The sequence below is a fragment of the Lepidochelys kempii genome, chromosome 24, assembly GCF_965140265.1.
Source record: "Lepidochelys kempii isolate rLepKem1 chromosome 24, rLepKem1.hap2, whole genome shotgun sequence".
Taxonomy (NCBI): Eukaryota; Metazoa; Chordata; order Testudines; family Cheloniidae; genus Lepidochelys; species Lepidochelys kempii.
In genome coordinates, this window is record NC_133279.1 from 2,527,888 (window position 1) to 2,542,999 (window position 15,112).

A 15,112-nucleotide genomic window follows, 5' to 3' on the forward strand; every position below is an offset into this window, starting at 1 on the left:
TTGTGGGAAGTTTTCTGAAAACGTCCGCTCAATCGTAGAATCACAGAAATGTAGGCCTGGAAGGGACCTTAGGAGGTCATATAGTCCAGTCCCCTGCACTCATGGCAGGACTAAGTTTTATCTAGACCATCCCTGACAGGTGTTTGTCTAACTTTCTCTTAAGATCTCTATTGATGGAGATTCCACAACCTCCCTGGGTAATTTATTCCAGTGCTTAACTACTCTGGCGTTCGGAAGTTTTTCCTAATGTCCAATCTAAATGGCCCAACCTGCAATTTGAGACCATTGCTTCTTGTTCTATCCTCAGAGGTTAAGGAGAACAAGTTTTCTCCCTCCTCCTTCTAACAACCTTTTATGTGCTTGGAAACTGTTATCATGTCGCCTCTCAGTCTTCTCCTCTCCAGAGTATACAAGCCTAATTTCTGCAATGTTCCCTCAAAGGCCGTGTTTTCTAGACCTTTAATCATTTTTGTTGCTCTTCTCCGATGATCCCGAATGACTCAGATACCAACTCAGTCAGCTCCTTGAGTATTCTAGCATGTATTTAATCAGGCCCTGGTAACTTGAAGACATCTGATTTGTCTAAGTGTTTTTAACTTGTACTTTCCCTATTTTAGCCTCTGATCCTACTTCATTTTCCACTGGCCTTTACTATGTTAGACGTCTGATCATTACTAACCTTTCTGGTGAAAATTGAAATGAAAAGTCATTTAACACATTGTGGATAAGTCATGAACATAAGAATGCCCTGCAGGGTTAGAACAATGGTCCATCTAGCCCAGTATATGATCTTCCAACAGTGGCCGGGGCCAGATGCTTCAGCAAGAGTAAACAGAAATGGGCAATTTGTCATCGAGTCCCAGCTTCTAGCCGTCAGGGGTTCAGGAATACCCAGAGCATGGGGTTGCCTTCCTGACCAACTGGGTTACTAGGCATAGATGGATCTATCTTCTATGAACTCACCTATTTCTTTTTTGAATCCAGTTATCATTTTGGCCTTTACATGATTCATGATTTTATAGACCTCTGTCACATTCCCCCTCAGTCCTCCCTTTTCCAAGTTGAACACTCTTAGTCATTTTAATCTCGCCTCATACGGAAGCTGTTCTATACCCTTAATCATTTGTGTTGCCCTTCTCTGGACTGTATACATTTTCTGAGATGGGGTGACCAGAACCGCATGCAGTATTCCAGGGGTGGCACACCATAGATTTACATAGTGGCATTACAATGTTTTTCTGTCTTAGAATCATAGAATATCAGGGTCGGAAGGGACCTCAGCAGGCCATCTAGTCCAACCCCCTGCTCAAAGCAGGACCAATCTCCAGTTTTTGCCTCGGATCCCTAAACGGCCCCCTCAAGGGTTGAACTCACAACCCTGGGTTTAGCAGGCCAATGCTCAAACCACTGAGCTATCCCTCCCCCCAGGGATCCTATCTGTTTCATAATGGTTCCTAACATTCTCTTAGTGTTTTTGACTGCTGCTGGACATGGAGCCGATATTTTCAGAGACTTACCTGCAGTGAGTTTAAAATCTCTTTCCTGAGGGGTAACAGCTAACTTAAACCCCATCATTGTGCACGTAGAGTTGGGATTATGTTTTCCAATGTGCATTACTTTGCCTTTTCCAACATGCCATTTCATCTGCCATTTTCTTGCCAGTTTTGTAAGATCCCTTTGTAACTCTTTGCAGTATGCTTCAACTTAACTATCTGGAGTAATTTTGTGTGGTCTGCAAACTTTGCCAACTCACAGTATACCCCCTTTTTCATTATGAGTACGTTCAACAGCACTGGTCCCAGTATAGCTCCTAGAAGGAGCCAGCTATTTACCTCTTTCCACTTTGAAAACTGAACGTTTTCTTCCTACCCGTTTTCTCCCTATGTTTTAACCAGTTACTGATTCATGAGAGGACCTTCCCTCTTTTCCCATAACTGCTTAGTTTACTTAAGGGCTTTCAGTGCAGGAGCTTGTCAAAGACTTTCTGAAAGCCCAGGTATACATTCTCCTCTGGACACCCTTATCCACGAATTTGTGGACCAACTCAAAGAATTCTAATGATTGGTAAGACATGATTTCTCTTCACAAAGTCATATTGATTCTGCCCCAGTGTATCCTGTTAATCTATGTGGCCGATCATTCTGATCTTTTCCAAGTTGCAACCAATTTACCTGATACTGAATTTAGGAGACTTTTCTCAAAATTGGTGTCACATTAGTTATCTGCCAGTCATCTCATAGAGAGGCTGATTTAAGCAATAGGCTAGTTACCACAGTTAGCAGTTCTGCAAGTTTATATTTGAGTTCCTTCTGAACTTTTGGGTGAACACCATCTGGTCCTAGTGACTTATTACCATTTAATTTATCAGTTTGTGCTATTGTCCTAGTTATGTGTCCAGCACAGCATTGTATCCCAGAAGGCCTGGTTCCAAGGCCATTGAACTGATTGGAGAGACATTCATGCAATTCCAAAGGGTGTTGGCTCAAATACCCACTGTACAGGTAAGGACGAGAATGCTAGACATGCAGAATAATGTCTCCCACCCCACTAAGAATTCAGAAGGGTGAATTCTACGTTGCCGCTAATTAGATACTAGTCAGGATTTCAGGAACGACATGGAATCCTGTACATCACAGCAGATTGTAATATTGATACACCTTCATATTTTGAAGTTATTCAGTGAAGAAGTAATGCAATGGAACTGGATTTATACCTCTGTCAACACCAAGGAGATCAGTGGGATGATACCAAGAAGGTATGTTGCCCATAAAGCTTTCAGATTAGAGGAACTTCAGGGTGTAATACTCAAGTCATCCATATGTGGGACTGGGAATTGAGCAATTGATGAACCATGGCAAAGCCATTTAAATAATTAGAGGATAATAATAATTATCATCCAAAGCAAGAAAACATTTTGTTTGGTCAGTGGTAATGCACGCAAGAAAACACTTTGGTTGGTTGGTTATTGAAAGGGTGTCTCCTGTCTTTCCCTTTGGCTAAGAAAGCGTATAAAAGTGCTTGCAACTCTGGGTTGTTCTATCCACTTCTCTTGACTTCATCCCCTTGGTGAACTGGGTAAGTCTATTGAATTCAAATTACTCTAGTTGTTGCTTTAGTGTTAGTTTTAACTATGGTTTGAACTTTCACCAATACTGTGTGATTTTAGCAATATTAATGAGGGTGGTTTTTCTTTCCAAAAGAGACTCTCTGTAACTAGTCAGTTGCAGGCCTTGGCGGTGGCAGACTTTAAAATTATCATGCTGGGATTTTCAAATCATATTTTCAAATCAATTTTCAAAACATATGGGATTGGGACATCCATTTGCAATAAATATAACAGGCTAGTGCATATACCTCCATTACACAATTCTGAAAATTCTCAGCCTTAAACTACTTTAGGAATGGACAGCTTTATTCTGACTCTTTATAGATAAATATAATTGCCAGACCGTCAGCTGACTTCACTGGACTCACAGGTATTTGCAGGAGGGGATGATCTGATCCTCCAGTTTCCATAAAATGCTGGAGATCAGTTTTGAAATATAACAACTGAACAGCAACTTGATTGTTCTTTTTAGTTTAGTGGATGATCTAGATAAGTTTGAGAGGTTGGAAGTGCTTTATATGAATTTCCCTTCAGGGCAAAACTAGCCCCATTTTAGTGATGCTAAGAAGAAATTCTCCTTATGAGCAGTTTCCTCCATAATGGGCCACGTCAGGGCTTCTATAATTTTCTCTCAAGGGTGTGGTGCTGCACAGCATTAGAGACAGGACATTGGATGAACTGGACCAAGAGCTGACCCACTATGGCAAAACTTAAAGTCTTAAGGGTAGAGCTTGTACTGTTCGATCCCGATCTTTAGCTGGTGCAAGCTGAAATAGCAGCTTTGAATGAAAAGTAGCTCTCACTGACTTCACAGGGTGTTGTGCAGCTTAATGGTCGCATGAAGCGGTGAAAAGGTAACTTGTTCTGAAATTGCTGGGATTTTGTGTGTGTGTGTTTGAAGCCTAAGGGGAATGGGTGTGAAGAAATAGAAGGAAGAAATGGGAGCAGATATGTGGCCTTCAACAAAACGTATCTACCTACCTAGCCCCCCTTACTCTAAAACTCAATGCCTGAATCTCTTTTTCCATTATCAGTTGTGTCTTACGTTTTCCTCCCTCCTGTGTTTTTCAGGATTCTCTCCATCACAGAAGATGTCTTACTGCCCGCCCCAGGATTGCTATTATGATATATGCCCACGCCCATGTATTGATGTCCGCAACGAGCCGTGTGTCACATCATGCGGCGATTCGAGTGCAGTGGTTTATGCGCCACCAGTTGTTGTGAGATTCCCAGGACCAACTCTCGCTACTTGCCCTCAAGACAGCATTGTGGGAACAACCATACCAAATTTGCCCGCAAGACCTGGAGTCCCATATGGTTCTAGTGGCGGTTTCAGAGGCTCAATCGGTTCTGGGGCTAGTTATGGTGGTGGATATGGGGGAGATTATGGTGGTGGTTACGGGGGAGGTAACGTTGTTGTTTATGGGAGTGGAGCCGGGGGTGGTTATGGAGGTGGAGCCGGGCGTGGTTATGGGGGTGGTTATGGAGGCTCATATGGTTACGGGGGCTCATGTGGTTATAGCAGGAAGTCATATCGTAGCATTTCTGGGGGAGGATATTCTGGGTCCGGCTATGGAAATTGTGGGCCATGTTAAACCCAGAAGAACGAGCCATGGAATGAGAAACAATCAGGAAATGACAAGGTAGAGATTCACAACTGATCTAATGGACAATGATGCCTACAACTCTACTTGCAGACTGTGGGTGTTCATCACCTCTGTAAATCAGGCCTGTCGGTCTCTTCCACTTGTTACATATTAGTGTAGGTTTATGATCCAATGGTTTTGCAGCTTAGTCTTATGCTCCTATTGTGCTTTGCGCTACTTGATGTTGAACTGGCTAAAACAAGTCACTTGGTTGAAAAAGGGACCTGATTTTCAAAGTCAGCAGCTTCAAGACAGAAAGCAGATCATCTTGTGTGAAAAGCATCACTTTGGAGCGGGTGATTGGTTCTTGCTCGTATTGTAACCCTGAAAATACATTCTTTGTACTCTGCATTCATTCATTCTGCAAGTGTGTGCTCCGTTGCTCATTCCCATTAAAAATTATTCTGCATCATAGCATTGGCCTTCTGGTTTTGCTTTCTCCTCCCTTCTTTCTATCCAAAGCAACTTGGGTGAAATTCACCCTGGTGCAGACGCTCAGTACGTGCCCTCCGCACAACAACCCTCTGCCTCAAGGGAATAACTGAACAGCAAAGTGCATTAACTGGTCAATAGCATGGGGCTGGCCATCTTCCCAAGGGAGATATTCCCCCTTGTTCCAAAAGTCTCAGAAGGGAATTAGAATATATTTCCCAGCTCTAAATATTATATAAAATTGTAGAATCCTGGAAATAGAGGGCTGGAAGGAACCTTGGGATGTCACCTTGTCCAGGCCCCTGTGCGGACGCAGGACCCGACCTGACTGGTCTTTGTCAAACCTCTCCTTATAAACCATCAATGATGGAGATTCCACAACTTCCCATCAAAGCCTGAAATCAATGCTTTACAATCATAATAGTTAGAAAGTTATGGCCAGTATCTAACCTGTATCTCCCATCATGCAGATTAAGCCTATTACATCTCATTTTATCTTCAGCGGACATGCAGTACAATTTACCATCATGCTCTTTAAAATGGCCCTACACAAACCCACCAAGTCTCTTTTCCTGCAAAATGTATTCACAGAAGAACTGAAAACTAAGAATTTCAAAAGTGCTAGATCCTAGATTCTGCTTGAGAGGTAACTTAGATCGATCCCTGCCCCCCGTCGTGTAGACCAGGCCTTAGATAGATAAGTAGATTGTAATCTCCCCAAAATGAGTGATTTATTACCACCACCCTTTTTACTTATAGGGAGATGAAAGAGAATATTGATTTTGCAAAGGTGATTCAAGACATCTGTGGCGAAACCCAAGACGTCGATTTTCAAAAGCAACTGGTGATTTTGGTTCCTAACTTCAGACATCTTGAAAAAATCCTTGTTTTTAGAAGTACTCGCTGTCTAGTCTCTGGACCCCTGTTCTCATGAATACGTCTCAAGCAGAATCTAGGACCATGCACTTTTGAAATTCTTAGTTTTCAGTTCTTCTGTGCATATGTTTTGCAGGAACAGAGACTTAGAAATTTCGGGCATGAAACAAGCCAAGTGTTTCTAGTATAGTAAGTAGGTGTCACTTGAAGAAAATTCATTATTCAAGTAAAAATCCTTTCACTCATATTCTCTTAAGGGTTATCATTTTATTATTTTAGAGTCCTATCTATATCTTGATCTTAGGAAAGTTTTTCACAGTCACCCCAGATACTCTTATACGCAAACTTTCCCTCAACCACGTCAACCTAGAACGCTATACGTAGGGGGGTACCCAGAGGAGGTTATCCTGGGTCTTTTGCTTGTCAATATATTCTCTAATAACTTGAATAATGGCGTCGACAGTTCACTGATAATATTTGCAGAGGACACCAAGCTGAGAGAGGTTGCAAGCACTTTGGAAGACAGGATGAGAAGTCAAAATGAGCTTCACTAATTGGAGACTTCATCTGAAATCAATAAACTGAAATTCAATAAAGGCAACTACAAAGTATGAAGTTTGGGAAGGAAATTGTCACACTTGGATAGGGACTGGTGAAGCGTAAGCTGGAGTTTTGTCTCCAGTTTGGGGCATCATACTTCAATAGGGAAGATGTGGACAAACTGAAGAGAGTCCAGAGGAGAGCTACAAAAATGTCAAAAATTTTAGAAACCTGACATCTGAGGAAAAATTGAAAACACTGGGCCTGGTTAGTGTAAAGAAAAGCAGATTTACGGGGACCGGATAAAACTTTTAAGTATGTGTAGGGCTGTTTTAAAGAGCATGATGGTAAATTATTCTGCATGTCCGCTGAAGATAAGATGAGATGTAATTGGCTTAATCTGCATGATGGGAGATACAGGTTAGATACTGGCCATAACTTTCTAACTATTATGATTGTAAAGCATTGATTTCAGGCTTTGATGGGAAGTTGTGGAATCTCCATCATTGACAGTTTATAAGGAGAGGTTTGACGAAGACCAGTCAGGTCAGGTCCTGCGTCTGCACACGGTGGACTATAAGGTGGATAGAAAGCTGGCTAGATTTTCGGGCTCAGAGGGTAGAGATCAATGGCTCCATGTCTAGCTAGCAGCTGGTATGAAGTGGAGTGCCCCAAGGGTCGGTCCTGGGGCCGGTTTTGTTCAATATCTTCATAAATGATCTGGAGGATGGTGTGGATTGCACCCTCAGCAAGTTTGCAGATGACACTAAACTGGGAGTAGAGGTAAATACGCTGGAGGGTAGGGATAGGACACAGAGGAACCTAGACAAATTGGAGGATTGGGCCAAAAGAAATCTGATGAGGTTCAACAAGGACAAGTGCAGAGTCCTGCACTTAGGACGGAAGAATCCAATGCACCGCTACAGACTAGGTACCGAATGGCTCGGCAGCAGTTCTACAGAAAAGGACCTAGGGGTTACAGTGGACGAGAAGCTGGATATGAGTCAACAGTGTGCCCTTGTTGCCAAGAAGGCCTTTTGGGATGTATACGTAGGGGCATTGCCAGCAGATTGAGGGAAGTGATCGTTCCCCTCTATTCGACATTGGTGAGGCCTCATCTGGAGTATTGTGTCCAGTTTTGGGCCCCACGCTACAAGAAGGATGTGGAAAAATTGGAAAGAGTCCAGCGGAGGGCAACAAAAATGATTAGGGGACTGGAACACAGGACTTATGAGGAGAGGCTGAGGGAACTGGGATTGTTCAGTCTACGGAAGAGAAAATGAGGGGGGATTTGATAGCTGCTTTCAACTACCTGAAAGGATGGCTCTAGACTGTTCTCAGAGGTAGCACATGACAGAACAAGGAGTAATGGTCTCAAGTTGCAGTGGGGGAGGTTTAGGTTGGATATTAGGAAAAACTTTTTCACTAGGAGGGTGGTAAAACACTGGAATGCGTTACCTAGGGAGGTGGTGGAATCTCCTTCCTTAGAAGTTTTTAAGGTCAGGCTTGACAAAGCCCTGACTGGGGTGATTTAATTGGGGATGGGTCCTGCTTTGAGCAGGGGGTTGGACTAGAACCTCCTGAGGTCCCTTCCAACCCTGATATTCTATGATTCTATGATTCATGGCCAGCCCCATGCTATTGACCAGTTAATGCACTTTGCTGCTCAGTTATTCCCTTGAGGCAGAGGGTTGTTGTGCGGAGGGCACGTACTGAGCGTCTGCACCAGGGTGAATTTCACCCAAGTTGCTTTGGATAGAAAGAAGGGAGGAGAAAGTAAAACCAGAAGGCCAATGCTATGATGCAGAATAATTTTTAATGGGAATGAGCAGCGGAGCACACACTTGCAGAATGAATGAATGCAGAGTACAAAGAATGTATTTTCAGGGTTACAATACGAGCAAGAACCAATCACCCGCTCCAAAGTGATGCTTTTCACACAAGATGATCTGCTTTCTGTCTTGAAGCTGCTGACTTTGAAAATCAGGTCCCTTTTTCAACCAAGTGACTTGTTTTAGCCAGTTCAACATCAAGTAGCGCAAAGCACAATAGGAGCATAAGACTAAGCTGCAAAACCATTGGATCATAAACCTACACTAATATGTAACAAGTGGAAGAGACCGACAGGCCTGATTTACAGAGGTGATGAACACCCACAGTCTGCAAGTAGAGTTGTAGGCATCATTGTCCATTAGATCAGTTGTGAATCTCTACCTTGTCATTTCCTGATTGTTTCTCATTCCATGGCTCGTTCTTCTGGGTTTAACATGGCCCACAATTTCCATAGCCGGACCCAGAATATCCTCCCCCAGAAATGCTACGATATGACTTCCTGCTATAACCACATGAGCCCCCGTAACCATATGAGCCTCCATAACCACCTCCATAACCACGCCCGGCTCCACCTCCATAACCACCCCCGGCTCCACTCCCATAAACAACAACGTTACCTCCCCCGTAACCACCACCATAATCTCCCCCATATCCACCACCATAACTAGCCCCAGAACCGATTGAGCCTCTGAAACCGCCACTAGAACCATATGGGACTCCAGGTCTTGCGGGCAAATTTGGTATGGTTGTTCCCACAATGCTGTCTTGAGGGCAAGTAGCGAGAGTTGGTCCTGGGAATCTCACAACAACTGGTGGCGCATAAACCACTGCACTCGAATCGCCGCATGATGTGACACACGGCTCGTTGCGGACATCAATACATGGGCGTGGGCATATATCATAATAGCAATCCTGGGGCGGGCAGTAAGACATCTTCTGTGATGGAGAGAATCCTGAAAAACACAGGAGGGAGGAAAACGTAAGACACAACTGATAATGGAAAAAGAGATTCAGGCATTGAGTTTTAGAGTAAGGGGGGCTAGGTAGGTAGATACGTTTTGTTGAAGGCCACATATCTGCTCCCATTTCTTCCTTCTATTTCTTCACACCCATTCCCCTTAGGCTTCAAACACACACACACAAAATCCCAGCAATTTCAGAACAAGTTACCTTTTCACCGCTTCATGCGACCATTAAGCTGCACAACACCCTGTGAAGTCAGTGAGAGCTACTTTTCATTCAAAGCTGCTATTTCAGCTTGCACCAGCTAAAGATCGGGATCGAACAGTACAAGCTCTACCCTTAAGACTTTAAGTTTTGCCATAGTGGGTCAGCTCTTGGTCCAGTTCATCCAATGTCCTGTCTCTAATGCTGTGCAGCACCACACCCTTGAGAGAAAATTATAGAAGCCCTGACGTGGCCCATTATGGAGGAAACTGCTCATAAGGAGAATTTCTTCTTAGCATCACTAAAATGGGGCTAGTTTTGCCCTGAAGGGAAATTCATATAAAGCACTTCCAACCTCTCAAACTTATCTAGATCATCCACTAAACTAAAAAGAACAATCAAGTTGCTGTTCAGTTGTTATATTTCAAAACTGATCTCCAGCATTTTATGGAAACTGGAGGATCAGATCATCCCCTCCTGCAAATACCTGTGAGTCCAGTGAAGTCAGCTGACGGTCTGGCAATTATATTTATCTATAAAGAGTCAGAATAAAGCTGTCCATTCCTAAAGTAGTTTAAGGCTGAGAATTTTCAGAATTGTGTAATGGAGGTATATGCACTAGCCTGTTATATTTATTGCAAATGGATGTCCCAATCCCATATGTTTTGAAAATTGATTTGAAAATATGATTTGAAAATCCCAGCATGATAATTTTAAAGTCTGCCACCGCCAAGGCCTGCAACTGACTAGTTACAGAGAGTCTCTTTTGGAAAGAAAAACCACCCTCATTAATATTGCTAAAATCACACAGTATTGGTGAAAGTTCAAACCATAGTTAAAACTAACACTAAAGCAACAACTAGAGTAATTTGAATTCAATAGACTTACCCAGTTCACCAAGGGGATGAAGTCAAGAGAAGTGGATAGAACAACCCAGAGTTGCAAGCACTTTTATACGCTTTCTTAGCCAAAGGGAAAGACAGGAGACACCCTTTCAATAACCAACCAACCAAAGTGTTTTCTTGCGTGCATTACCACTGACCAAACAAAATGTTTTCTTGCTTTGGATGATAATTATTATTATCCTCTAATTATTTAAATGGCTTTGCCATGGTTCATCAATTGCTCAATTCCCAGTCCCACATATGGATGACTTGAGTATTACACCCTGAAGTTCCTCTAATCTGAAAGCTTTATGGGCAACATACCTTCTTGGTATCATCCCACTGATCTCCTTGGTGTTGACTGAGGTATAAATCCAGTTCCATTGCATTACTTCTTCACTGAATAACTTCAAAATATGAAGGTGTATCAATATTACAATCTGCTGTGATGTACAGGATTCCATGTCGTTCCTGAAATCCTGTCTAGTATCTAATTAGCGGCAAGGTGGAATTCACCCTTCTGAAGTCTTAGTGGGGTGGGAGACATTATTCTGCATGTCTAGCATTCCTGTCCTTACCTGTACAGTGGGTATTTGAGCCAACACCCTTTGGAATTGCATGAATGTCTCTCCAATCAGTTCAATGGCCTTGGAACCAGGCCTTCTGGGTTACAATACTGTGCTGGACACATGACCAGGACAATAGCACAAACTGATAAATTAAATGGTAATAAGTCACCAGGACCAGATGGTGTTCACCCAAAAGTTCAGAAGGAACTCAAATATAAACTTGCAGACCTGCTAACTGTGGTAACTAGCCTATTGCTTAAATCAGCCTCTCTATGAGATGACTGGCAGATAACTAATGTGACACCAATTTTGAGAAAAGTCTCCTAAATTCAGTATCAGGTAAATTGGTTGCAACTTGGAAAAGATCAGAATGATCGGCCACATAGATTAACAGGATACACTGGGGCAGAATCAATATGACTTTGTGAAGAGAAATCATGTCTTACCAATCATTAGAATTCTTTGAGTTGGTCCACAAATTCGTGGATAAGGGTGTCCAGAGGAGAATGTATACCTGGGCTTTCAGAAAGTCTTTGACAAGCTCCTGCACTGAAAGCCCTTAAGTAAACTAAGCAGTTATGGGAAAAGAGGGAAGGTCCTCTCATGAATCAGTAACTGGTTAAAACATAGGGAGAAAACGGGTAGGAAGAAAACGTTCAGTTTTCAAAGTGGAAAGAGGTAAATAGCTGGCTCCTTCTAGGAGCTATACTGGGACCAGTGCTGTTGAACGTACTCATAATGAAAAAGGGGGTATACTGTGAGTTGGCAAAGTTTGCAGACCACACAAAATTACTCCAGATAGTTAAGTTGAAGCATACTGCAAAGAGTTACAAAGGGATCTTACAAAACTGGCAAGAAAATGGCAGATGAAATGGCATGTTGGAAAAGGCAAAGTAATGCACATTGGAAAACATAATCCCAACTCTACGTGCACAATGATGGGGTTTAAGTTAGCTGTTACCCCTCAGGAAAGAGATTTTAAACTCACTGCAGGTAAGTCTCTGAAAATATCGGCTCCATGTCCAGCAGCAGTCAAAAACACTAAGAGAATGTTAGGAACCATTATGAAACGGATAGGATCCCTGGGGGGAGGGATAGCTCAGTGGTTTGAGCATTGGCCTGCTAAACCCAGGGTTGTGAGTTCAACCCTTGAGGGGGCCGTTTAGGGATCCGAGGCAAAAACTGGAGATTGGTCCTGCTTTGAGCAGGGGGTTGGACTAGATGGCCTGCTGAGGTCCCTTCCGACCCTGATATTCTATGATTCTAAGACAGAAAAACATTGTAATGCCACTATGTAAATCTATGGTGTGCCACCCCTGGAATACTGCATGCGGTTCTGGTCACCCCATCTCAGAAAATGTATACAGTCCAGAGAAGGGCAACACAAATGATTAAGGGTATAGAACAGCTTCCGTATGAGGCGAGATTAAAATGACTAAGAGTGTTCAACTTGGAAAAGGGAGGACTGAGGGGGAATGTGACAGAGGTCTATAAAATCATGAATCATGTAAAGGCCAAAATGATAACTGGATTCAAAAAAGAAATAGGTGAGTTCATAGAAGATAGATCCATCTATGCCTAGTAACCCAGTTGGTCAGGAAGGCAACCCCATGCTCTGGGTATTCCTGAACCCCTGATGGCTGGAAGCTGGGACTCGATGACAAATTGCCCATTTCTGTTTACTCTTGCTGAAGCATCTGGCCCCGGCCACTGTTGGAAGATTGGATACTGGGCTAGATGGACCATTGTTCTAACCCTGCAGGGCATTCTTATGTTCATGACTTATCCACAACGTAAATCACTCCATAGCCTTCAAAGTAGAGCTGAAGCAGGATTGAAATGTTTTGATAATCTTTTGTGCTCTTGCTCTGCTCAGTAGTGACTTTCAGCCTAATGGAATTAGACTTTCCAGTCTGAAGAGATGTCCAGTCAAGTGATCATTGGTTTAGGGACTGGAAGACAGGTGATGATTATAACAGGACACCGAAGGGCTACCTACAGCAGGCTTGCTCCTGGGTTGCAGCAAAAGTGGCAGTAGGAGAAAGGAAAGAGTGCAGTGTTGTATAAAGACTTGTATACACTATGGAACCTGTAACAAGACACTGGTGTTTTTTCTGGGACAATGTAACCAACAAAGCACAGGAAGTATACCATCAGCGATGGAAGTGAACCCTACTTAATCATCGGCAGAATGGTTGAGGGATAACGTTCTAGAGCAAAGTAGACTAATCCAGTGTATGACCAGCTTCAGCACAGGATGCAAGGTCTTCCTTTTTCAGAGAACTATCCTACCACTGCTGGAATGATTTTTAAATTGCTGTATACAGCCCATGACCAGAAGAAGTGCTCAGTGTAGCTCAAAAGCTTGTCTCTCAGCAACAGAAGTTGATCCAATAAAAGATATTACCTGACCTTCCATGTCTCTCTAATGTACAGTCCAAGCATAGCTTCCTATAATGAGGGAAGTAGGAAGAACAAAAGACTCTATGAAGCTTGCTGGGGAACTCTCTGTGGATATTTAGGAAGAGAGGAATTGCTCAGTCGTTCCTCTGGTCCTAGATCCTTTGGTCAATAATACCCAGTAGCACCTCTTTCAAAGAAAGGAAAGGAGTACTTGTGGCACCTTAGAGACTCACAAATTTATTTGAGCATAAGCTTTCGTGAGCTACAGCTCACTTCATCGGATGCATGCAGTGGCAAATACAGTGGGGAGATTTATATACTCAGAGAACATGAAACAATGGGTGTTACTATACACACTGTAATGAGAGTGATCAGGTAAGGTGAGCTATTACCAGCAGGAGAGCGGGGGAAACCTTTTGTAGTGCTAATCAAGGTGGGCCATTTCCAGCAGTTGACAAAAACGTGTGAGGACATTTAGCAAAGGCTTAATGTACTGTGCTAGTGGGTATTATAGAATAATGTCCGATAGATAAATGTCCTTCATACTTTATACTAAAGAACATGGGAGCCTTCAACTAGGCTCAGAACAGCCTGGAAAAGAAATGTATAGACATGCTTAAAGAGACAAAGCATGCTTTTCCTACAAAGGAGAATACACATCACTAGCGGAGCTGGAGTGTCCTAGGAAAATACTACTTGAAATATAGGGCCAAATCCTCAACTGGTGTAAACTGGAACAATATCATTGGTGTTGGCTCAAGACTCACATGACTAGAAGTCCCTTCAGAGATGAATTTATAATAACCGAATAATAAAAATGTGAGCCTGGAAGGGACCTTGAGAAGTCATCTAGTCCATTCCCCTGAACTGAGGCAGGACCAAGTAAACCCAGACCATCCCCAATAGGTGTTTGTCCAACCTGTTCTTAAAAACCTCCAGTGATGGGGATTCCACAACGCCCCTTGGAAGCCTATTCCAGAGCTAATCTACCCTTAGAGCTAGAAAGATTTCCTAATAGCTAATCTGAATCTCCCTTGCTGCATTTTAAGCCCATTACTTCTTGTCCTAGTTTCAGTGGACATGGAGAACAGTTGATCATAAATGCCGTGAACATATTTGAAGACATTTATCGGGTCACCTCTCAATCTTCTTTTCTCAAAACTAAACGTGGCCAGGTTTTTTTAACCTTTTTTCTTGTACGTCCGGCTTTCTAAACCTTTTGTCCTTGTTGTTTCTCTACTCTGGAGTCTCTCCGGTGCATCAACGTCTTTTAGAGTGTGGAGCCCAGAACTGGACACAGTGTTTCAACTGAGGCCTCACCTGTGCTGAGTGGAGGGGGACAGTTATCTCCTGTGTCTTACCTACAACACTCCTGTTAATACAGCCTCGAATGATATTATCCTTTTTCACAACTGTGTCACACTGTGGACTCACATTCAGTTTGTGATCCGTTATAGCCCACAGATCCTTTTCAGCCGTACGACTACCTTGCCAGTTATTTCCCATTTTGTAGTTTGCATTGGATTGTTCCTCCCCAAATGAAGTACTTTGCACTTGTTTTTATTCAATTTCATCTTGATGAATTTACACCAGTCCTCCAATCATCATAGGATGAAATTCAGCCAGGCTAGAGGGACACCATAAAGGTCTGTGCCT